Source organism: Lathyrus oleraceus, chromosome 2, assembly GCF_024323335.1.
Source record: "Lathyrus oleraceus cultivar Zhongwan6 chromosome 2, CAAS_Psat_ZW6_1.0, whole genome shotgun sequence".
NCBI lineage: Eukaryota > Viridiplantae > Streptophyta > Magnoliopsida > Fabales > Fabaceae > Lathyrus > Lathyrus oleraceus.
In genome coordinates this window covers 9,047,612-9,057,355 of record NC_066580.1, presented here as the reverse complement: position 1 = coordinate 9,057,355, position 9,744 = coordinate 9,047,612, and the positions used below count along the sequence as shown (strand labels likewise).

Below are 9,744 nucleotides of genomic sequence, written 5' to 3'. Positions count from 1 at the left end.
AAAAGAAAACAATTCAAACAGAGCCTACTACGGCCACCCGTAGCATCGACTACGGGCCGTAGTAGGGGGCCTGGCACAGAAGCAAATATTCACCAAAAGAGTGGTTTGCTATGGCCACCTGTAGCACTTGCTACGGGCCGTAGAAGGGGACCTGGAACATGACCATTAAAACAGTGGTCTGCTATGCCATCCGTAGCACCGGCTACGGGCCGTAGCAGGCATGCGTGAAAAAAACCAAATTTTGAGTTTTCTGTTGTGATTCCTAAGTGAGGGGTATTTTGGTAAATTATAAGATGGGTGTGATGGACTTATTGGATATGTTTGAGGAGAGAGGAGACTTGGCTATTAAAAGGGAAGTTTTCAGACAAGAAAAAAAAAATTTTTAGAGAGCAAGAATTCACACGATTCAGAATTAGAGAATTTTCAAGGTTTTGGGAGGAACGAGACTTTTCATGAGCGGAAGCAATTGAAGATCAAAGTTCACCGGAATACTTATAATGTCTCCATTTTATATTTTGATTTGCTTGAACATTATGAGTAGCTAAACCCCCCAATGTTAGGGGGTGTCCCTGATTTGAATCTGTAATGAGTAGCTAAACCCCTCATTTGCAATGACAATATTGTTTTTCAGAATTACGTTAATCTTTTGATGTGCTTAATACTTTCTCTTTCGAAACAATTAAGATTGTTGTATGATCATCTATTAGGCTGGACCGTCGTTAATAATGTTTTCATAAGATTATTCTGCAGTAGATATTACCTAGGACTAGGGATACCCTGTAGGAACCAAATTGTTCTCGATATATTAAGACTTAATTTCACCGGTAATTTTCTATGGACATAAAGATTAGGGTTGAATGATTAAAGGTTTTCTCACCAAGGCCTTGGGAGAAAATACCCTTGAGGACTGATAATAATTAATTGATATTTGTTTATGCAATAGTGACTCAGAGTTGTTACAGGGACAAATCACACACCTTTTCTAACATGTTACTTTATCTTGAAAACCCTTTTTCCGCATTATTTATTTTATTTGCAATTATTTTTATAAATTTGAATCTAAAACCCCCAACACAAGTGTTTGTTTAATTGAACAACAATTAGAACTCAGTATTTGCGAGTAGTCCTTGAGATCAAGGGGAACTTTCCTCATTATTACTATAAAGGTAAAATAGTACACTTGTTATTTTTTCGATCAGTAGCGAAGATGACTTCCAACAACAAAGGTTCTATTTTGTTGTCTCTTATTGTTGTTCGTTTTGCTGTGAATGGTGTATTTAGTTTTCTCTAATTATTGTTTGTTGTTCTTTGTTGTTGCATTCTCTTTGAAATAACACAAGCGACTTCCAACTTCCAAGTTGCTATAGTGTAGTGGATTTTGGAGAATCTGTGATGAAAACTACAACACTACCGATTTCTATTATGGAAGAACCTTAGTCTGGATTTTTTCCTTAGAGGTACTATCTCTCCGGTTTCCATTACTGCGCTTTTTTCTTCTTCTCTGTGTATGCTTTTATGTTCATATGTATAGATTGGTTTGTTAAGAAGCGTGGAAATCTTAATAAATTTGATGAATTTGAGTAATATATTGGGGACTCATTTCATAATTAACCGTTGAATTTTCAATTTTTTCATCTGGGTATTACCGGGTCTCACTCTTTAATCGAATCCTCATTTGTGTTTTTTTCTACAATTTGATTTACTTGAATATAAGTTACCATATTGAATGCTCCTCAAATTGTTGTTGTTGCTATTATTTTTGTTGTTGTTTTATTATAGTTATTGTTGTTGTTTTAAATTTTGTGATGAGAGAAAATATTAGGCTTTTGTGTTTGTTGTTTGCATTTTAGGTTTTTTTCTATGGACAAGCTGATAACTACCTCAGATCATTGTCTTGTGCTAAAATTTTCAACTATTTTTATTTGTGAAGGTTTTTACTAAATGCATGGCTCAAATGGTTCAATTTTAGTGAACGTAGGACTTTGTCTTAATTTGTAATTAAGGGTCTGATTTATCAATAGTACTATTTTACGTGGTTTTGTGATGTTGCATCGTGATTGCATTGTGTCGTATGAGAGAGAAGCTATCAGTTCTCATTCATATAACATGTTTGTGTTCTTATTCACATAACATGTTTGCGTTTGTGAATAGATTTAAACTATCTTGGCTACTATGCCGAATTGGGGATAAAACCCATATTTTCATAAATTTATTAGTTTTAAAACCTTTTTTTTATGATATTGGGACTTCTTTTGTTATTTAATTTAAAAATATATAGGGTTTGAAACTCTTCTTCTCTGATCATTTAGACAAAAAAAGTTGTCTTTATAACCCTGTTTTCTACCGTGGTGATACATCGATACTACTGTCTTTTTTACCTAAGGAAACTCCTCAAGTTAAGTTTAACTCAATGGCCTCACATCACACGTTTTATAGGTTGAGAGTTTAATTGAGTATTTAAAAGGAGTAATTGAGTGTTTTTATTTCTATATAAGTCGAAATCATTTCTTCAACTGATGTAATGGAAGGGAAACTCTTGATGGAGGGTGTTGTACCTCGAAAGATACGATCCTTCGTGAAGCGTATCACACGCTCGTAGAAAAATTTGTTCGAACAGAGTCACCATCAAAATTTATTTAATCCAATGAATGAAAAGTAAAATATCAATAAAACCTTTGAAAAGAACGTAGTTGTCGCAACATATTTGGGTTCGAGAATCGATTACGCAATGGAAAGGTATTAGCACCACTCACATCTGTTGTACCCCACAGGAATCTTTTAGTTAGATTTTCAATTGAATGTTAGCTTATATTAATTATTCTCTTCAAGTAAATTAAAAGAGAAAATAAAAAATAAAAAAGGATGGCAAAAAGTTTTTTATTAATGTGCCTGACAAGATTGCGGGTCTTGCTCCTACGTCTCTCCGGGTGCGATGAAGAACTCAAGGCTACGTAGTTTTGGATAAAAAATGTTTATTGGTTTGTCGATTTTAGTGAAATCTATTTTGTCCCGGGAAAACGTTACTTGCTATCCAAAACAAGTGAAGAGTGGGTGTTTGCATCACATTGAATGGATTTCTAGATATCAATATTCACGGGAAAACGTCATTTATCTCAACTCACACATGGGTGGATGAAGCGTTGTCTTGCATCGTCTCGAGACAAAATATCTTTCTTTTGAAAAAGGTTTTAGGATCGCGCGGTGGTGAGAAAAAAGTTTGATGTGTTAAAGGTTTTATAAGTGAATGATGAATGCTCGATGAGAACGAGACATAAGCCTCTAGATCAATCATCTGGGGTTCCACCAGAATGCTAGAATCCAATGGTTCTTTTTCATTCAAAGTATTTAAAAAATTGTTTTGATGGACAACGAACGCTTAATAAGAATAATATGTAAGTTTGGAATCGATTGTTCAAGGGTTTCATCAATATGCTAGAATTCAATGGTCATTTTTAGTCTAAGTTTATTAAGTGTTTTAGGAGTAAAAGAAAGACTGAATGACTAACCCAAAATGTGTGCCTCAGGATCGATCATTTGAGGGTTCCATCAGAATGCTAGACTCCAACGGTCCTCTTATTTTGCATTTGTTTAAGAAAAAGAATTTGATATTATGTTTGATTTAGGAAAAGTCATTCGATGTTGATCGATGTTTGAAATTTGCGTTGAATTGAAACGGGATGAAATGAGTTTCAAAAAATATCTGCTTGGTGTTGGACCAAGGGTTTTTCTTATTGAAAATGGTTTGATTTAGGTTATGAAAATGGTTTGAAGTAGAAATAACTATGAAATCAAATTGATGGTTTGAAGTGATGGTGAAATAAGTCGATTAATTTTTAATTATCAAAATCAATTTATTAAAATTTAATTAAACCACTTAATTAATCTAATCAAAATTAATTGTCAAAATTATTCGGTTAAATCAAATGCTCAAGGTAATTAAAATTAGTTATCATAATTAACTAATTTAAACAAATTTTAATTAACTAATTAAAATAAATAAAGAAATAAGTGACAAAGTTAGTTTAAAAATGATGGCTTAATTCATCTTTTAGTCCCTTAACTTAATTTATTGTTTTCTATTTAATCCATTAATTCAAAAACGTTACACTTCGGTCCTTTAAAACACATATGTTAGCCTTACAAATCCCTTATGTTAAATTCAATTTAAAAAACGTTAACAAAAGGCCTATGTGACATATTTAAAATATTAACATAACATATTGCTTTTTTTTTGCAATTATTAATAAACTTATTTTAACAATACAATCTTTAAGTTAATTAATAATTAAAAGCATTAAAACAACGTAATTTCATTCATTTTTTTTAGATATTGAATATTTCTTTCATTAATTAGAAATTTGTTAAAATAATAAATTTATTTTAATTTCTTTCAATTTTCATTAATCATCAATTTTCAATATATTTCTTTCATCAATAAAAAAAACATAAAACCCACCACCAAAATTGCTTCTCTCTTATCTTCTCTCAAAATAAAACCTTCATAAATTCATACATCGGTCAATCATGTCTTCCCCTCACATCTTCAATCGATAACTTCTCTTTTCCTTCATTCTTTTTTAGATTTGCAATTTTAACGATCTCTATTATTTACTTGTTTTTTTTGTTTTTTTTTTTTTGTGTTTTTAGGTTAGGTCAATCATAGAAGCCATGGATATCGTTGGAAAATCAATTAGGTGGACACGTTTTGGAAATTTTCTTGGTAAACAAACACAAGACCAAGAACCTTAAACTCTCAATCACCACTGGAAGAAGATTCAACCACCATCTTCCTCCCCAGCCACCATTTCGCGCATCTTTACCCATCGGTTTTCACCTACAAGAAACTACTCTCATCCACTAACGACTTCGACCCTAACTGAAAAATCGGCGATGGCGAAACACCTTCATGATTCCTGTAGTGATCCTTATGGATTGATTCTCGTTCGCGATTACGTTCCAAGCAGAACCCTAGCAGAACATATTCACAGTTCAAAGAGTAAACGAAATGGTTATAAGATGACGTGACAAAAGAGACTTGATATCACAATCTCTTTTGGAATTTCTATATATATTTGATATTGCAAATCACTGGTAGCTTATATTTCTATATTCTTCATTTCTTTATCCTTTCCCTGTTTGGACTTTCTGGGTTTTTTTATAGAGTTTTTTTTCTTGAGTTTTATGAGTTTAAAGAGTGTGATTTATGTGTTTTTTTCTTGCATAAAAGGTGTATATGGATATATAAATAAATTTGCATTACTTACTATCATTTTTGTTGAGTCATTACATAGTTGGCACACCACATTGGTAAATAATAACGTTTTCTGAACTAAACTAACGGAAGGGGCCAATAATGCTAACGGAACTAATATTAAGGGACCAAACGGTAACGTTTTTTTTATTAAGGGACTAAAGAGGAACTTAAAATTAACTTAAGGGACCTGGTGACTAATTATGCCAAAAATGATTGAAGCGAATTAATCACAATGTGCTCAAAGCTAGTTTGTACATAGCGACAAACGGAATCAAAGTGTTGTACGTAAAGATCATAACACGGAGAAAATACCATATCAATATATTGAAATTTGGGTTGCATAAAGACATAAAATTGGCGAATCTGCATATTAAAATCCGATTTTAAATGCAATGGAAATCAAATAGCAACAACAAAATAGTTACACTATTTTTTAGGAAATAGGAGGTGCAAACAAATTGGACTTTACCTAAGCCCAATACCAGTTTGTGACAACTTCTAATCACTCAACAATTAAATAAAGAATCAAGAAAAAACTACCAAAGGGGGAGTCCTCCCCCCTTTATCTATTTCTAACTCCACATTATTTTATACAGAAAAATAACAAAAATCAGAACAAAATAATATGAAACTTTAGTTGACTTTCAAACCAAGATTTTCAAAATAAAAATAAAGAAATTAACTATAATACAAAGGAACAAATAATACAAATTCGTTATCCATCATCATCTTTCTCTTTTATTGATTAAAAGATGTAGAGGAAAAGCAAATAGTTTTCTCTTCTTCCATTATTGCACTTTCATCATTTCTCCTGCTTTAGATCTACAATCAACAATAACTCAACTGAAACAGCAACTAGTTGACTTGAACGAATTGCAGCAGCGTATCATCTTCAGCTTATCAAACTTATTGGATTATACATCTTTTGTACATACTGGTATTCTTGATCTGTATATAGCTTTGTATATGTATAATATATTTCTGTTAGCTTAGGTGGCAGGCTTAGATTGGTTACTACTTGTGTATATATAGCACCATTGTATCTTCTTCTAAAATCAATCAATGTAACAGTATTTTTCATACTTCTTCTTCTTCTTCTTTACATTCTGCTGCACACTTTATGTGCATTCTTCAGCTTTCCTGTATGGGATCCTCCATTATCAACAGACTACCCTCACCCCTGCTCAAATCAAAATGTCCTTATGAAATTATATTCAGTCAACTTCCCTCCATTATCCATCTTAAGGTCTTTGGATGTTTGTGTTATGCCACCACACTCCAAGCTCACAGAGAAAAATTTGACTCTAGAGCTAGAAAATGTATTTTCCTTGGTTATAGAGATGGTACAAAAGGCTACATTTTATATGACCTCCATAACCATAATATTTTTGTCTCAAGGAATGTTGTCTTCTATGAAAATACAGTTCCCTTTAAGCATAACTCTGCTCATTCTGATAATAGTCCTACAGATCCCTCACCAAGCCAAAACTTAGATGACCTGCCTTTTCCCATACCTCACACTCAAATCAGTATTGATCTGTCTTTATCCTCTGATGTGTCCACATCCACTAATGACTGTGCCAACTCCCCTCCTGATTTGAACCACCATAGTCTTGGTTCACTGACCTCTCTCCCTAATAATCTGCCTACTCATACTGATTCTCCTTTACCTAGTTACAATTATGATTCTTCTGTACCTTTTGATACTTCTTCTCCCGATATATCTGCCCCTCCAACAGCTATGCCCATAGCCTACCTGATGTACCTTTTCCAGAACCTAGTACTCACTCTGAGCATACATTAGAACCTAACACTCTTTTATCCAATGATTCTTCCTCTACTGGTTTAATTCCCCAATCCTCTGCAGATAACAATTTTGTTCCCTTAAGACAGTCTTCTAGGTCATCTCACCCTCCCCAATATCTAAAGGATTATCATTGTTACTCCTCTCTCTCAAAACCTCATTCCCATGTCCTTTATCCTTTATCTTTTGTGCTTACATATAACAATTGCTCTCCTGCATATAAGCATTTTTGTTTCTCTATTTCCTCTAACACTGAACCTAAAACATATAATCAAGCCATTAAGAGTGATTGTTGGAAACAAGCCATGGATATTTAACTACATGCTCTTGCAGAAAACCAAACATGGGAGGTTGTTGAACTTCCACCAGGAAAAGTTCCCATAGGCTGCAGGTGGGTATACAAAATCAAATATCAGGCTGATGGTTCTATTGAGAGGTATAAAGCTAGGCTGGTAGCTAAGGGATACACTCAAATGGAAGGTGTAGATTACTTTGACACCTTTTCTCGTGTAGCCAAGATCACCATAGTAAGAGTTTTGTTGTCTGTTGCTGCAATAAAGGGCTGGCATATGGAACAGTTGGATGTTAATAATGCCTTCCTTCATGGTGACTTACATGAAGAGGTATATATGACACTCCCTCCTGGTCTCACTTCAGTTGTTCCATCTCAGGTATGCAAATTACAAAAGTCTCTATATGGTCTCAAACAGGCCAGTAGACAGTGGTACTCAAAACTGTCAACCTTCTTAATCTCTCTAGGGTATACTCAATCACAGGCTGATCATTCTCTCTATGTTAAATCTACCAAGGATACTTTCACTGCCATCCTTGTCTATGTCGATGATATTGTGTTAACCGGTAATTCTTTACAGGAGATTCATCATGTTAAACACATACTTGATGATAAGTTCAGGACTAAAGACCTTGGCCAGCTCAGGTTCTTTTTGGGTTTTGAGATTGCTAGATCTTCAAAAGGTATTTTCATGAACCAAAGAAAATACACTCTTGAGCTTTTGGAAGATACAGGTTTTCTGGCAGCCAAGCCTTCTTTTATTCCCTTTGATCCCAATCTCAAGCTTTCTCCTACTGATGGTGAACTTTTGCCTGATCCTACCTCCTACAGAAGGTTGATTGGCAGGTTAATCTATCTCACCAACACTAGGCCTGATATATCTTTTGCAGTGCAGCAATTGAGTCAATTTGTATCTAAGCCACTTGTTCCACACTATCAGGCTGCAACTAAAGTTCTCAGGTTTTTGAAGAGCTCTCCAGCCAAAGGTATATTCCTTTCAGCCTCTAGTCCTCTCAAACTATGTGCCTTTGCTGATTCTGACTGGGCTAGATGTCCTACCACAAGAAAATCCATCACTGGCTTTTATGTTGTTCTTGGTAATTCCTTGTTATGCTGGAAGTCCAAGAAGCAGAATACTGTGTCCAGATCCTCCACAGAAGCTGAATACAGAGCCTTAGCTTCTCTCACTTGTGAGATTCAATGGCTGCAATTTCTCTTTAATGACCTAATGGTACAGTTTTCACAGCCTGCATCTGTATATTGTGATAGCAAATCTGCCATTTACCTTGCGCATAACCCTACCTTCCATGAAAGAAGTAAACACATTGAGCTCGATTGCCATGTGATTCGAGAGAAAATCATTTCCAGGCTCATCCACTTGCTTCCTGTTTCCACCAATGACCAGCTAGCAGATGTTTTCACAAAGCCTTTGCATTCTCCTGCTTTTTCCTCTATCCTTTCCAAGTTAGGACTCTACACTATCCACAGTCCAACTTGAGGGGGCATATTGGATTATACATCTTTTGTACATACTGGTATTCTTGATCTGTATATAGCTTTGTATATGTATAATATATTTTTGTTCGCTTAGGTGGCAGGCTTAGATTGGTTACTACTTGTGTATATATAGCACCATTGTATCTTCTTCTAAAATCAATCAATGTAACAATATTTTTCATACTTCTTCTTCTTCTTCTTTACATTCTGTTGCACACTTTATGTGCATTCTTCAGCTTTTTTGTATGGGATCCTCCATTATCAACAAAATTGTCATCGCACCAACCTGTAAACAACTTTGCAAAACTAAACAAAAAAAAATAACCAAAGTACATGATGAGTTTATCGTGTTTGTTATTGTGTAGATTTAGAGTTTTCGATTGTTCTATCATTTGCCTCCAAACGTGAAGATGAAGACACGAGCTATTGGCGGAGACAGAAACCCGACTAGGCATAACAGAGACCAACACTCTCCAAGCGTTTCTTTCTTTTTTTCAATTTTTCACTTGATCAGCTACGAGACATTTTTCGTTTTAGATGTGGATCTGTAACTATTTGTGTAGGTTTTGTTCAAATCAGAAGGATGGTAAATCGAAGGTGAAGAGTAAACGGTTGTTGTTGAGGTTTTGAGGTGAAGATGATTCAAGAAAGTGGTCTGGTTGGGGTGAAAAGTGAATGAAATAATGGTTGTTAAAGGAGTTGCAATGGAGTTATTTGGTGGTGAAGATGGGTATATAGAGGGAATAGGTATCATGAGAGAGAGAGAGAGAGAGAGAGAGAGAGAGAGAGAGTATTATGCAGTGGATTGTTGTGGTTGAAGAAGATTAAGAGTGAGGGTATATGCGGTGGTGATGGATTTAGAAATGAAGTGGGGTTTCTCTCAGATGATGAAAAAGT

The 9,744-nt window shown here is 34.5% G+C and overlaps 1 long non-coding RNA gene across 1 annotated transcript; it reads left to right on the top strand.

The window, feature by feature from the left end:
- The first annotated feature begins 4,437 nt into the window (after positions 1 to 4,437).
- LOC127117600 (uncharacterized) lies at positions 4,438 to 5,269 on the top strand. Its single transcript, XR_007802000.1, has 2 exons — positions 4,438 to 4,526; positions 4,648 to 5,269. It is a non-coding gene; the product is annotated as an uncharacterized LOC127117600 (long non-coding RNA).
- The last annotated feature ends 4,475 nt before the right edge of the window (positions 5,270 to 9,744 follow it).